Source organism: Caloenas nicobarica, chromosome 2, assembly GCF_036013445.1.
Source record: "Caloenas nicobarica isolate bCalNic1 chromosome 2, bCalNic1.hap1, whole genome shotgun sequence".
Taxonomy (NCBI): domain Eukaryota; kingdom Metazoa; phylum Chordata; class Aves; order Columbiformes; family Columbidae; genus Caloenas; species Caloenas nicobarica.
The window spans coordinates 97,290,874-97,305,971 of record NC_088246.1 but is presented as its reverse complement, the minus strand read 5'-3'; the positions used below and the strand labels follow the sequence as shown (position 1 = coordinate 97,305,971).

Here is a 15,098-nt window from a genome sequence, read left to right as displayed (position 1 = left end):
GATCTTTGCACAGGAGTTTCAGGCCTCATTGAAAGAGCTTTAAACTAGATTTGAAGTGGGGAGAAAACCAGACTTGCTGGAGATAAGTCTGGGTGCAGCACACTGATACCTAAGGGATGGTGTGCTAGCGAGGTCCTTCAGTCTGCTGTCTCAGTGGAGGCAGGAAATGGAGAGCCATGCGACAGTAAAGACACAGGGGTTATTGATGTGTTAGAAACAACAGAAGCACCTGAAAATGGTCATGTAGGAATCAGAGCTTCTCCCTCCAAAAAGGTGGCAGGATCAATAGCCCAACTGAAGTGCATTTATACAAATGCACGCGGGGTGGGCAACAAACAGGAGGAGCAGGAAGCCATTGTGCAGCAGGAAAACTATGATATAGTTGCCATCACAGACACATAGAGGGGTGATTGGCACAACTGGAGTGCTGCAATGGATGGCTACAATCTCTTCAGAAGAGATAGATGAGGAAGGAGAGGAGGCTGGGCAGCCGTGTATGTTAGGGAGTGTTTCGATTGTCTTGAGCTTGATGAGGGTGATGACAGGGTTGAGTGTTTCTGAGTAAGAATCAGGTGGAAGGCCAAGGTGGATATTATTGTGAGAGACCATTACAGACCACCCAACCAGAATGAAGAGGCAGATGAAATATTCTGTAGGCAGCTGGAAGAAGTCTCCCGATGGCTAGCCCTTGTTCTTGTGGGGGACTTCAACCTACCAGATGTCTGCTAGAAATAAAATAGAGCAGAGAGGAAACAGTCTAGGAGGTTTCTGGAGTGTGTGGAAGACAAATTCCTGACACAGCTGGTCAGTGAGCCGACTAGGGAAGGCGCCCCGCTGGATCTGTTGTTTATAAATAGAGAAGGACTTGTGGGCGATGTGATGGTTGGGCATAGTGATCATGAAGTGATCATGAAGAGTTGTTGATTCTCGGAAGTCAGAAGGAGGATCAGCAGAACTGCTACCTTGGACTTTCTATTTTAATTGGCAGTAAACAAAATTAATTTTCCCCAAGGTTAGTCTGTTTTGCCTGTGACAGAAATTGGCAGGTGATCTCCTTATCTTTAGCTTATGAACTTTTTCATCTTATTTTGTCCCATTGTCTTTTGAGGAGGGGGATTGAGAGAACAGCTAGGTGGGTTCCCAGCAACCGGCCAAGGTCAACCCACCACATCCTTGGAGCAGGCACCATGTTTTACCATGCATACTTTGCTTTCAGTGAAAGTGTCCATACTGGGTTTGTTGCACCTCATTCTTATACATGAGTTCCATACCTTCAGTTGACTTATTTTGAATTACTCTGAGGAATCCTTATACAGAGAAGGAGCGATTCTATTCGAAGGGAGCATGAGGATGCAACCCTACTTTTCGACTACATCCATTGTACCTAGGTTGTAAATGCATTATCCAACCCTATTTCCCACTTCCAAACTGTTAATGATCAGATTTTTGCCAATGCACTTATTAATTATGCACTGAATTATTTGGATGAAGCATTTTTAGCGTGTGGGTTGTTTGTCAGCTGTTTGCTATTGGCTATGCATTGTTAATAATTGTTTTGACTTCTGCCTTATGTGCCTTATGATGCAGTAAGAATGATATTGTTCATGAATGGCCACCTCATAGTAACAATAATGCTCCCGCTTAGTGAACAAAATAACACAACATTCCAAAAACACACAGGTGAATAAAAAAAGACTAAATAAAAAACAGCAAAGAGCTACAATGTTATTTTGCACCTGGATATTTTTGTTTGCATGTGAATACAAAATATCCATCAAAACAAAGTGCTTCCTCACACATATAAGTAAATATTTCTCAATTTTTCATGAAAGGTATTGAAATGTCATCAAACCAAATTGCTGTTTGGATCTAACAGATGTATTTGTCAATTATTAGTAGTGAATCAGTTTAATGTATAAGAAAACAAGTTTTCTGTGACCAACATGTAACTGTAATGCAAAGGTTGCTGTATTACTGAGGGAGTTTTGAGTAAAAGAGCTATGAGGGTAACCGATTAGAATTATCATATTTGCTGTAAGTTTAGACAAGCATCTGGACTGATTTCATTTGCTTTAGGCTTGGTCAAACCAAGCACATTCTTTTTTTTTTCTGATTTTCCTTAAAACCTCTGTGCCACCTGAAAACCCCTATCTGGTAGGGTCAATGCTTTTTCTTTGTGCTCACAATACCACACGCACAACATTTTTTTAAGTTGCAAAGGCCTTTGACATTGCATTACAATGGATTGGCCACATCTAATATGCTGAGAAGGAAGAAAAGCAGACTGCCCAAGAGCAGGCAAGCAGACAATCTGCGCTGAGGCTTCCCTATTATTATTTCATTTAGAGAGACAGGCAATACCACAGCATCTATGACAAGAGAGAAAAAGATTTCAAGTCCCCCCAGCTGTCTCCTCCTTAACTCGATACTGATTGTTCTGTTGGTCCCAGCTGTCCACAAAACACTGAGGTTTTTTTATGGTTGCTGTTCCAGAGAAATCTCCTGCCTGCTTGTGATGTGCTGGTCTTCTACTTTGAGAAATACTCCAAAATCAGTAGGCACATGAGTAATCACAAGCAGCAGACACTGTACTACCTTATACAGGAGGAAGCTATTTTTTTATTGAAGATTATCCTAGCGTGTCAGGAAGCAAGATTCATGCTTAAACTTTTCTAATTGCCTCAGCTTAGTTTCATTAGGATGTATGCAACACAAAGATGTATGTGAAGAACATTACACAGTTCAATAGGCATTGCTTTGGGGAGGTGGACAAAAAAGAGTGCTGTGGTCAGCATAGTATCCTTGTTTGATAAACTTGGACTGACAGTTGGAGAAAGCTGTGCAGATAACAAGGAAAAAGGGTTGTTTCACTGACGTGCTCTGTAGGAGATAATCTCTTCTCTGTGCAGTAGACATTGATCAGTAATGGTTAGGAACAGGGAATCTCTGAGAGACCACGTCTAGTTAATATGCCATCTCAACTCAGAAAATACTGGCATGTTTATTATGCTGCATTCCTCAGTAGAAATATTAAGCACTTCTGGAGTTATCGTTCTCTTCTGCAGTAGGTATCAATATCTTTTACTAGTTGAGCAGTGGTATGATGTGGACTGTTCAAAGAGGCTAAGCCATCTGCCCCAGGTCTTGCAATGGAAGTGTTAGAGCTAGAAATAAAATCCATGTCAGCTATTCTAGATGTTATGCTAGTTCTGTCACTGCAGACAGACATGCACAGATGACACATCTCTACCAGGTAAGGGCAGAGAAATTACATAACTTGCCCCATGTCACATAGGTGACGCTCACTTAACCTTCATGGTACTGCATTACCTGCTAAACTGCTCTACCTCTGGAATTGGCTAAAGCTAAAGCTAAAGAAATGGTGATGCTATTGGAAGGCAACTGTGAAGAAAAGTCTCACTGTGAATTGCCGAAAATTATTGCTTACATCACAAAAATGACAGCCATTGAAGTACCACTTTCTAGCAAAGAGAAACCAAACAATCATACTATAAACATAACAATTTTCATAGAGAACTGACTGTACAGGGGATACAGGTAAATTAGGAAAAAATAAATTTAATCAACTATTTTTATTCCAGGACTAGAATGAATTGATAGATACTGTATTGTAAGAATCTGTGAGCACAATCTCATTTCACTTATATATGAAATCAATGGCTTTACATTAGAAAATAATCTAATTCAGGGACATCCTAGAAACCATTCACATGATTAAGATGAATAAGATTTCACTTAATATGGTCAGCTGACATCCCTGATGCATATCACACATTACAAATTATATGGTTATGTTATCCTTACTCAGCGCTACAATACTTAAAATGTCATTTCATCCATCCAAGCATCAATATAGATCTCTGGCTACAATAAGTATTTCCAGTTAAACAGTGCAAAAGAATCTCACCTTTTCAGCTATGGTTTTAGCTAAATAACTCAGCTGAAAACTGCAATAATAATTCTTATTTAATTTTCCCATTCTGCTTATGAGAAAGATTGTCAGCAATCTGCTTCATTCGAACAGTGATCTCCCATAGTTTTCCAACAAGATATAAGTGGAAACAAATAATTTTGATCAGTCTAAAGCTTATCCACACAATAAATAGCATATTGCAATCAGTAAGCAAATCTGTAAGGGTATAGTTTGTAGCAGCAGGTTATTTGCTTGTACTGCAATTTAGATTTCACTTTTCTCGTATCAGCTTAGCAATTTTACCTGCTATGTTTCCCAGAACACTGTGGTGTATCCCATTGTCGTAGGCAATTTGGCAGTGCAGGAGCACAGCAATGTTTCCATAATTTAACTTGCATGCAGAAGGCCATCTTACCTTTCCTTATGCCAAAAGGAAAGCCACTGTTGTTTCCATTGCTTACAGATCATGATCTTATACAAAGACCATGTCCATTTTGGTCACTAAGTGTGACCTCCCACAGAATACGTGATGCAGAATCCCACTTGCTTTGTAAGTCCCTGACTGCAAGTCTAACCTGCTCCATCCTGACTGTATCTCACCTTTCAACAACAAAGCTGTTCGGTGACAGTGTATGAAAATGGGATTCCTCTTAGAAATTATGCTTTCCTTACCTTCCATGGCTGTCTCTATCTCTTCTAAAGATAAAACAGACAAAAAAGAAAAGGTGGTAGACAGAAAAATTGCTCTATAGAAGGAAAGAATATCAGAGACAAGGAACTGTGGAATTACTGCTGGCCAGCTTCTGCCTTCCAGCTCCAGGGTAGATTTGTCTATAAGATAAGGAAGCATAGTCTATTCCATCAGCCAGACCATTACCAAAAATACAGAATAGTTGTGAGAATTGAAAGGTTGCATGATGGAAAGGGCTCAGTTGATGATTTTAAGCCCAAGCACTGCCAGGAATGCTGCAAGATAAGCTGGAGTTCAGAAAGTCTAAAAATTGTCTTGGGGGCTGAGAGGAAGGGTTTTGCAGTACAGGCAATTTTTGGGTCAGGGGTTGAAGGACAACCCAAGGCTCAGTGAGGCTACTGGACAGTGGCCCACACAGAGCACAAGAGCATTGGTGCAGCAGAAACCCACTGGTTCTCACTGCTGCTGCCCTTCAGGAGAGCAACGTGTTACTCTTGCACAACATATGCTGATGCAGGCAGTAGGTTAATCCCATATAACAAGTATTTCTTTATCCCCTTAGCTGCACAGTTTGGATAAAGTGAAGTTAGTAGGACCTTGCTCATGTCTGGCAGGTACAGTAGTAGTTTGCCTGTGCTTTGTTCTACTCTTCAAGGAGGGACAATGAGGCCTAAGGGAAATCTGACTCTTTCTGCACCGATCTGCGACCATCAGATCTGACATCTTCGCAATAGCAAAGCAATAACATCACAGTCTATGAACTGAGATAGATGCTGAATTTTTTTTATGAGTACCCATTGCAGTAAAAGCAAAAATTCTTCAGAAACATCAAAGTTCTTTGAATCACTACAGTGTTTATAATGTAAAGAGAAGTCACTATAAATATATACGTCTTAAAAAATATTTAAGAATGAGGCAGGAAGCTGTCTTTTCTTTTTAAGCAGTAAATATTCAATTGCAAAGTATATTTTAGTAACAAATTTTTGCTTATTGGAGACATAAAAGGAGAAATCTGAAGGTCAGGGATAATGAACAGATAACTGCATATGCATATACACATAGAACGCTGTGGTGTACTTGAGCAAAATATTGCAAAAATTATGAAAATATATTCATTTGAATAACATGCTAAGTTCTGTTAAAGTATTTAACATCATTTTTATTCACATGAGTTCATGTTCATATGAAAGTGTATCCCTTAAAAGAATACAAATTGCAAATACCTACTTCTAAAATTTTTTCTATGGCCAACATGCCACTGATTAGGGAAGCACGGAACCAACAGAAAGATGTCACTTGGGAGAGATGAAAGCATCTAATTTAAACTACATGGAAGAAAGCACATCTATGGAATATGAACATTAACAAAGAGCTTCAGTTTTCCAGCAATCAGGTAATAAAGAACATCTTTAGCCATCTGAAGATAGATGCAGGCATTCCATGTGTGGTGCCATGGCCTATTTTAAGGTGTTCTCTACTTCTTTGAAAACAAAGGTGATTCTTCTCTGGTCTTTTAAGATAAACAGAAATCAGAAAGGCATCACAAGTTCAATTACTCTCACCCACTCAGAGAACATGGAAAAACTGATTTTGGAATGCATGGGCAAGGCATAGTTTGGTTTCGTTTTAGCATAGGGTCTTGGTTTGTTTTGTTGATTCACCCTTCTCCATTTAAGTGAACTTATTATATTTATTTGTGCAACTGCACATGTAGAGCTTTACACATAGGTTAGGATATATATGTGAACTATCTAGGTACACAATTTTGAGTATTGTGTACTAAGGTATACTTGGCATGTACTAAGATGTAGTATTTTATAGACACCATGCGTTGAATCAAGGTTAATTCCTGCAACAGCAGTTGCATAAAGGCAATTCTGAAATATAGTTTTACAATTGGGTCAGCAGAACTGAAAGAAAAAAAAATAATTGCAAGAAAAATCTTGCTTGAACTGAAACCTATCTCTTCATACAAAAACCATGGATCAGGTTGTAATCATGCAGTCTCCCTTCTTATGAGTGTGGGCTCCTAGCATATATAGAAATAGTCTCTTTCCTATATTCTTGCTTGCCGTCTGCATTTTCAGACCCAAGAACATAAGAACGATAAAAATAAAGGGCCAGAGAAAACATCATAGAGTTTCCTCCAGTTACTCTCCTGGTGGGATGAAAGGAAGGTTCTTATTTTTTTCTTTACTGTTTGAATTTCCTAGATGCAACTTTACAAACTTATCTCAGGGCACCTGCAGTAGGAGATTGCTATGATTTTTGGGTACTGATCAGTCTCCCTTTCTCCATCCGATACTTTATTCTACGCTTGCAGTGAAGCTTTGCATCCTTTCCTTCTAGCTGCTTGCCAGCAAACTGAAACTGAGAAATGAACACAAGCAAGGCTGAATGGTTTTGCTTTTGTCAACTTTTCAGAGTGTCACTTGAAATGGTAATGTTTTATTATTTTGTCTTGGGAATGAAGTTCCTGGTCAGAAACACAGCAACAGCAGAAAGTATGTCTTCTTTCTTTGATATTAGTATAGCAGATATCACTATACTACAGTTGTACTACACTGTACTACAGTTGTACCATCTTCTCTTTTCATGATGCTCAAGCTCTGGTACTTCTTATGTTAATAACAGAGCATTAAGAACATCCTCTATGCTGTACTGTCCAATGGCAGAGTCAGGAACAAACCTTCTCTGAAAACATAAAAAATTCCTGGTGAACCCTAAAGAAGAGAGTACTGAAATGATTCACTGAAGTGAGAGAGACGAAAATTGAACAAGTGGGTAGTCAAATATAAGAGATTTTGAACTGCATGGTCAAGACCTATCTGAACACACTGGGTCAGGTCCTAATTGGTATAAATAATCTTAAAACCATTAAACTCAGAGCTACATTGGTTCTCCCCCTGTTAGTGATATAGCACAAAAGAAAAAGAATCCAGTGCTGGGCTCCCACCTTGCTAAGCTTTGGTGGTTTCCATTTTTTATAAAACAAGTTGAGAAGAGAAAAAAAACCAAACAAACATGAGGGGTTACTAGTATTTTACAAGCTGTCCGTTTAACCTGAGCAACTCAACTGGCACGTAACCTGGGAGCCGTTCTGCTCTGCCTTTCCACAGGGTGGCCTGTACATGCTGGCAGGACCATCTATGGCAGCATCCACAGCATCTTCTCAGTGGTACATACACTGTGGATCAAATGATGCCTTCGGCCTCTCTGTTATCTACCAACGCAGCTTTCTGAACACCAGGGGACACTCTTCCCTGAGGAAAACATAAAGCCTTCTGAATATTTCTAAGCATTAAAAAGAAATGTGGGGAAAAGTAAGAACAGTTTTTCAACAATCTTGAGCACTGATTTTCCTGGTAGGTATACTGAAGTATAGGCTGCATTCTCAAATGCTTCTTCAGCTGTAATGATCTTTCCTTTAAAAATTGTCAATTTAAAATGTTGATGTTCTGTGATAAGGATTACCTCTCGCTGTCTATAAATTTTCTTACTTACAGCATAGGCCATAGTCTTTGTTGAACCGATGAGAAAAAAACGGAAGTGAATTTGACATCATCTTTAATATAGGGCTCTATTTTACTGTGATAAGTTTACTCCATTGACTCAAATATATTTTTTCTCTCATAATAAACATTTGAAGAAGCCACGATTCCCCTTGATTTCCTCATTAGTGTAAAAGAGAAATTCATATTAATGGCACTGATCATAGGATCAAGATATTTCTTATAGTAAGAATTTAACCTGTTTACTTTTGCTAGATTTATGATCTCAAGAAAGAATGATCCAAAATGCAACTGTACCAAGACACATTCAGAAATAAGCACCACTGCTAGCAAATAAAACCACAGTGCCTTTTAATATTATTCACAAAGGTTGTTTTGGTTGCCTAATATAGTCATTTGTTACCAACATAACTTCACTTATTTCGAAAGAGCTATAAATGCTGGGCTAACCTCTCCACTGAGGAACATGTTTTCTACCGAGGATTCCCTGCTGAAGCCCATAATTGCACGGTGACAAATCATTCTAGCTGAGTGCCTCATCAGGACCTGCACATGTTTTGACCTCTAGAGCCATGGTCCACCATGTGCCCACACAACTCCTAGTTGCTAACTGACATTTCCAGGGATTTCAACTAATGGTCAAATCTAGCTGGCAGAAATCAATAGACAGAGATTCTTTCTATACACTTGTAGTTTGTCTATAGCACAAATGAAACGAGCACATCCCTTTTCATTGATCTTTTTGTATCGTTTGAGCAATGAATGTGTTGAAGCACTGCTGTAAACAGGCTGGGAATACAGCTGCTGTGCATCAGGAGTAAAACAAATACAACAAGACAGTACAAAAAGATGCTTTCTTGCTGAAACAGACCAAATCACAGCATGGAACTTTACTACAGAATCTGACAGCAAAGTACTAATTTGCTTCTTTGAATAATGCGGATTCAATCAATAAATCTCCAGCTATCAGAGTAAATCCTTCAGGAAGATAAACCAAACCAGAAAATCAGAATTCACCCTTCTTTCCACAGAACATTTAAAACATTTACATTTTTCTCTAGCGTACCTTGTTTCTAAGGTATTCAGTCCATATCAAAGCCATGCTTTATTTTCATCATATAAACATATCAATGTTCCCATGCTCCCATTCCTTAAAACACTTTAGTAAATTGAAAAGATAGTAAAACTTCAGTGAACCAGTGAACTATTTCTGCACAGCTTCGATTCTACCAGGTACTTTAGTAAGTGCTTTCCTCTCAAAGGTCAAATCAAAGCTGAATACCTATGCCATGTGTCATAGGTCCTATGTGAAAAACTGTGGAAAATCAGGGATTAAAACCTATATCCTGTTTCCACAGTCATACATACTCTGTGGCTTGTGTAGTATACATTTTCTGAGGTCCCTTATTTTAGTGGAAGAGAAATGCAGCAATGTTCTAATCTCTGGAACTTTGACATTTGCTCATCAATGGAGGTGGCTTTAAAACCAAAAGTTGTTATATGATGATAAATTAAAAGAAGAAACACCAACAGCTAGAGCTTCTGTGTCTTCTTTCTTTTGAGATTAAACTCAGGTCTCATTTTTGGCTTGTTTACCAACATAGTGATTTCCTTAATTCCCTCCCTATATTGAATTTTTCTATTGTCATGACAAGCTTATGGATGGTGGTGGAGATGCAGGACAGAGAAGCTCCTGGTTGTGACCAGACTCAAGGGAGTAAATATCTGGGAAGACATGGCTAGTATTTACGATACTTGGCATAATAGCCACAATGGAAGTAGAGTGCAGTAGAAAGATCTACACTTTTACTGAAGGGCTTCTGTTTTCTATTACTTTCTTTCTTTATGCACAAAGTAGAGGCTGACTGAAATTTTGGACTGAGTGGGAAATTTCATGTCTTTTAAGTCCTTGCATGGGTGAGAACAATGGGAAGAGAAGAGTTTGTGTCTTCTCTACTTTCCATTTGAGAAATTAATAAGATCTTTATGAAGTAAAGCAGAAAAGGTAAAGGGTGGGAGGGAAGAATAGGCTTTAAGAGAGGAGTCAAGGGTGACAGACTTGTTTTGAGGAGCAGGGTTACATCAAAGCTATAAAGCAAATCTGCCTGGGCGAAAACACAGCAGATCGGAAGGGAGAGACCACACTTTGCAGGAAGAAACATGATCCCAGTAATGGTTTCAGGTCAATATCCACATATTAGGGAATATTGTACCTAAACCAAGATCCGTTATCCACAAGATTGTGTGATTATTGTTAATAAAATAAAAGTAGTGTGGCTATGAATAGAGTATAGTACGCACTAGGGAAACTAATTAGAGCAGATAAGGTTGGTGATTCCAAAGCAGATATTTGCAATCTTAATTCATGTAGTTTTATCTACCTCTTCAGGATATTCTTAAGCTTACCTCAGCTCCTGCAGTATCAGGACTTCAAGATAAATATAAGAAAGAAAGCTATTTCATAACTGGGAACACTTCGGGATGCAAAACTGTCACTCTGCTTACAATGTTTATTTGCTTTAGACAAGGTTCATATTCAGGAGCACCAAGGCTTGCATCTGGATGACATTTTTTTGTACAAGTGTTAAGAGAAGATACCATTGCATCATTATATCTCCCGCCTTCCCCTTCTGCCCAGAGAAAGGGTTAGGGGTTGGGTGGTGGAGTGAAGGAGGGAATTATAGCCTCTGCAGAGGCATATCACTTCAGCCTGGAGCAGAGAAGGTTGAGGAGGATCTTATCAATACTTATAAATATCTCAAGAGTGGATGTCAAGAGGATGGACCGGACTCTTTTCAGTGGTGCCCAACAATAGGATGAAGGGCAGAAGGCACAGACTGAAGCATAGGAGGTTCCATCTGAATATGAGGAGAAACTTCTTTACTTTGAGGGTGCCAGAGCACTGGAACAGTCTGCCCAGAGAGGTTGTGGAGTCTCCTCTGGAGACATTGAAGACCCGCCTGGACACATTCCTGTCTGATCTGCTCTGGGTGAACGTGCTTTAGCAGGTGGGTTGGAGTAGATGATCTCCAGAGGTCCCTTCTCATCTCAACCATTCTGTGATTCTGTGATATCAAGAGAAAACCGAAATGTCCTCATAGGACAGGCAGTACATTCAATGTTAAGGGGATAGATGCCAGTAAGAAAAGGAACAGAATGATGAGAACAAAACTGAATTTGAAACTCATCACCCTGTCACGCCAGCGAGAAAAATAGTATGCCTGTCAGTACTAAAGAGAGACCCAGACAGCTGCTTTTGCTGAAGTTCTGACTCTATGGAGCACTTTTTGAATCACTATCTGTGGTTATTAAGCTGTAGAGTATCTCCATTTGGACAGAAAGAAATGGATCTATGTAATACATCTGCGAAGTTAGAAATGGTTAAGTATTAGGTAACAGTTTAAAAAGAAACACTTTTTATTTCAGATGGTATCATTTCAACCACAAACTACTAAATCCTGATTTTCCAAAGAAAAATATTTTAAAGACTTTGCATTCTATTGGTCACAACAATATCTTAAATCAATTTATTTCGAGAAGGAGCATTCACATTTCTCTGAAGTTTTGAATAGAGCAGATAATGGAATGCTTTAAGGAATGGAAATCCTCTTATACACCCACTTGTTGAATATTCAGTTACACACCTTTGTGCTTTCCCCAGCCCTCTGCTTCATACTTAAGATGAACTTCGCACAAGTACTTGAAGTTACCCAATTATCCTCCTTCAAAAGCCTTCTCAAAATTCTTATTTTCCATGATGTCTATAAGTACAGAATACAGAAAAGGAGATGGAAAATACCACAGGAGGTCATTTATCCATCTTCCCAAACCAGGATAAAATTATTCCTGAAGACTGCTGCAGTCTCCACAATGACAGAAGTGCTGCCTGAATAGAAGTGATCTATACCAGTACTTTCTGAATAATCCCTTCTCATATTTCACACCTTTCCTTTAAGGAAGGAGTCAAGGATAATGTCCTTCAGTCCTGTCCACTGTGAAAACGAAGAACACCGTTTCCATGTAATACCAGACAATTAGCAGTGCTGACCACTTACATCACACAGGTTTCACTGATATGTTGTTTGTTTGTTCTTTTTGTTTTTCCCCCTTGCCTGTTTCTTCATCTTTTACTTAGGCAGTAAACACCTAATGCTAGTGATCAACATTTTGCTCTGTGTGCCTGAAATTCAGATGAGGACTTATTTGGTAATATCTTTACACACATTTATGGTAATAAAATGAGGAAAAACTTAAAAGATTATAGCTGTTAAAAGACAAGAAGACCAGGAACTTCTACTGATTATTTCAGGGAACTGTAAAGATAATGGATGTGGGCTAAGTGATGATTAGCAGCTGGCTTGCCTTTACCTAGAATATTGTCAAACCAATCTAATTTCCTTCTCCAACATAATAACAGGCTTTTTAGAAGAGAAGTGTTAGCTGCTCAGATTTTGACGCTGCCACATAGAACATTCTCATAAGTAACATGAGGAAAACCAGGTCTGAAAGACATGTTCATACAACAGACACAAACATGACTGAGCTTATCAGATTAGTTAATGAAACAATATATTTACTTCGAAATCAAAGGATGAAATAAGTAGGGTCATTCAGGGGTCCCACATTCAGTGTTGCTCAGTAGTTCCACTAGTGATGCAGATGACAGAGTAGAAAGCGTGCTTGCCAAGTTTGCAGATCACAGCACACTACGAAGGACTGCAAGGACATTGAAAAATAAGATAGCAACCAAAAAGAACGTCAATAAATAAGAGAAGTTATTTGGAAAGAAACAAACAAACAAACAGTGTTACTCAGTATGGAAAAGAGTGAGCTACGTTATTCTTAGGCAGGAAAAAATCAACTGCAGAAGTATGGTGTGATGAGAGATTTAACTGAATATTATGTATGAAAATCAAGTTTGTTTCACACCCAGTGCACTTCACTCACTTCTTAGTTCAGGAACTCCTCAGCCAGTCACCTGCATACATGAGAAAAATGACTGGTTTGAGACCAGGCACCAGCCTGAAATTGCGTGATGGCCTGATCATTCAAACTCAAGTGTTTGACTGATGTTACAGGAGCCTTCCTGTTGAGAATTTTGGACAGCAAATACGCCCCCCTCCAGCCGGGTTATGCTGTGTCTACTCAATTTGTAGAGCTGGATGTGTTATCACCCTGGATGGAGTGTCCCAAAGGCTACTCTTGGAGGTTCCTGCTGCAGAATTTTACAAAGATATGATGTTCATAAGAAGCCAATACAAACTGTCCGTGAAGAAATGGTCACGTATTTTAAAGACTCTAACATGACTCTAACATACTGTAGCAAGTGAAGGAGAAAAACTGTGTTTATTTGATACAGTTAGTCTTTAAGTGGATAAATACAGAACAGTAGGCTATTGGAAAAGTCACCAAATAATCTGCAACAAACATGTGCTTGCTGATCATTTGAGTACCTTTACCCTTACAACCATTGAAAGTATCTGTGCAGTTTTATCCCCAATGAATCTCATGATATGCAAAATGAAAGGAGTTAAAACAGAAGTTTCTGTGTAACTGGTAGATCCTATAAGATCATTAAGCTCACTGTGACTGAAATTTGCTGTCACAAGAGCTCTAATACCTCAAGATATCATCTAAGTAAACAGGCATTTTTACTCCTTTGACACACTAGCAGTTGAATAACTAATCTCATAAATGCGTAATGAATGAATAACTTATTTCAGTCCCTGGAGGTAACACGCAGATTAGATACCATGATTTTCTACTGAAGAAGTGCCCATTTCAAGGACAAACCTATGAATTTCCTGTGGTATGAATCAGTACCATCCCCACGTACTTGCCTTTATTTGGGTCTATTTGCAGCAAGAAACCCCCTTTTGTTTAAACTGAGAGAGCTGCCAAATATCACGCTTTTCACACACCACTCAGACACTTGGCAGCAATGATGGTGATTCCTGCAGCCTGACTACGCAGAGGGAGCTGTAAGAAATATCTTACAGTGCGGCCCCAAGCCTGACAGCAGGAGCCCGTCTCTAGCTTGTCCTCTGGCCTCCAGCTCATGTGAGCTGCCAACAAGTGGGGTACCTTGTACCAGCAGAGACATGGGCCAAAGCTGACTCCCTTAGCTCCTTTCCCAAAGGGGACAGGGGCAAGGGGAAAAAAAGTTGCCTAGGGGAGTATAATTTGTCAGCAGAAAAGATGACAGACAAGTGCATTGTTCCCCACTCCCACAAAGGCTGTAACAAAACTGAAGACGAAATCTTACCTTTAAACAAATCCTTTAATCAACTACCTACTTGTCAATGACACAGTAGTTGCTGTCATTAATGAAGACAGAGGAAGATAAGCCTCTGCATGAGACACCCCGTGAAAGTGAAGGTCTAGAGAAGGTCTGTGAAGTAAATGCTGGTGCCCATGGGGCCACAGACTTGCTACTCTTTATGCTTGAGAAAGTCTATGACCCTGAACGCACTGCCTGCACAGCCTGAGTCTTAGAAACCATCTCATACCACTGTAAGCTCTCCCCTTTGAAAATCAGTCCCTCTCGAGCTCTTCCTTATCCATCAGTTTACTGAAAGAAGATTCAGCATCATCTCTGGTAACACATTCCCTTCCACCTCCACCACATATTTAATCATGTCCAATATCTCCCTCCTTCAGATTTCTCTAGACTCACGTGAACCCATGTGAACACCATTTGAATTCCTTCCCAGAGATAAACATCGGCCTTCCCTACACTGTTTGGAGGAATATAGCGAGTTGTTGCCTTTTTAAACACAGATTCAGCTACTGAATTCTTATTGAATAATTATCGCCAAAAGATAAATGTGACTTGTAGAGAAATACATGATAAAAAATACATTAATCTTGTGAGACTCTAAAAATTTTGAGTGGCTTGGTGCTCATTTGCTCTTAAGAATTACCTTTTATTAGCAAGTACACAGACAATCCCCCACCCACT

At 39.3% G+C, this 15,098-nt stretch overlaps 1 protein-coding gene across 21 annotated transcripts in view; it reads right to left on the bottom strand.

Moving 5' to 3' along the window:
* LOC135986103 (poly(rC)-binding protein 3-like) overlaps positions 1 to 15,098 on the bottom strand; it is a 525,102-nt gene that overhangs the window by 190,101 nt on the left and 319,903 nt on the right. Inside the window, exon 4 of one of the 21 annotated variants that reach the window (XM_065629885.1) lies at positions 12,715 to 12,853. The exons of the other annotated variants lie outside the window; for them this stretch is intronic. The gene's annotated coding sequence lies outside the window, so the exon portion shown is untranslated. The remainder of the gene's footprint in view (positions 1 to 12,714; positions 12,854 to 15,098) is intronic. 21 annotated transcript variants of the gene reach the window in all.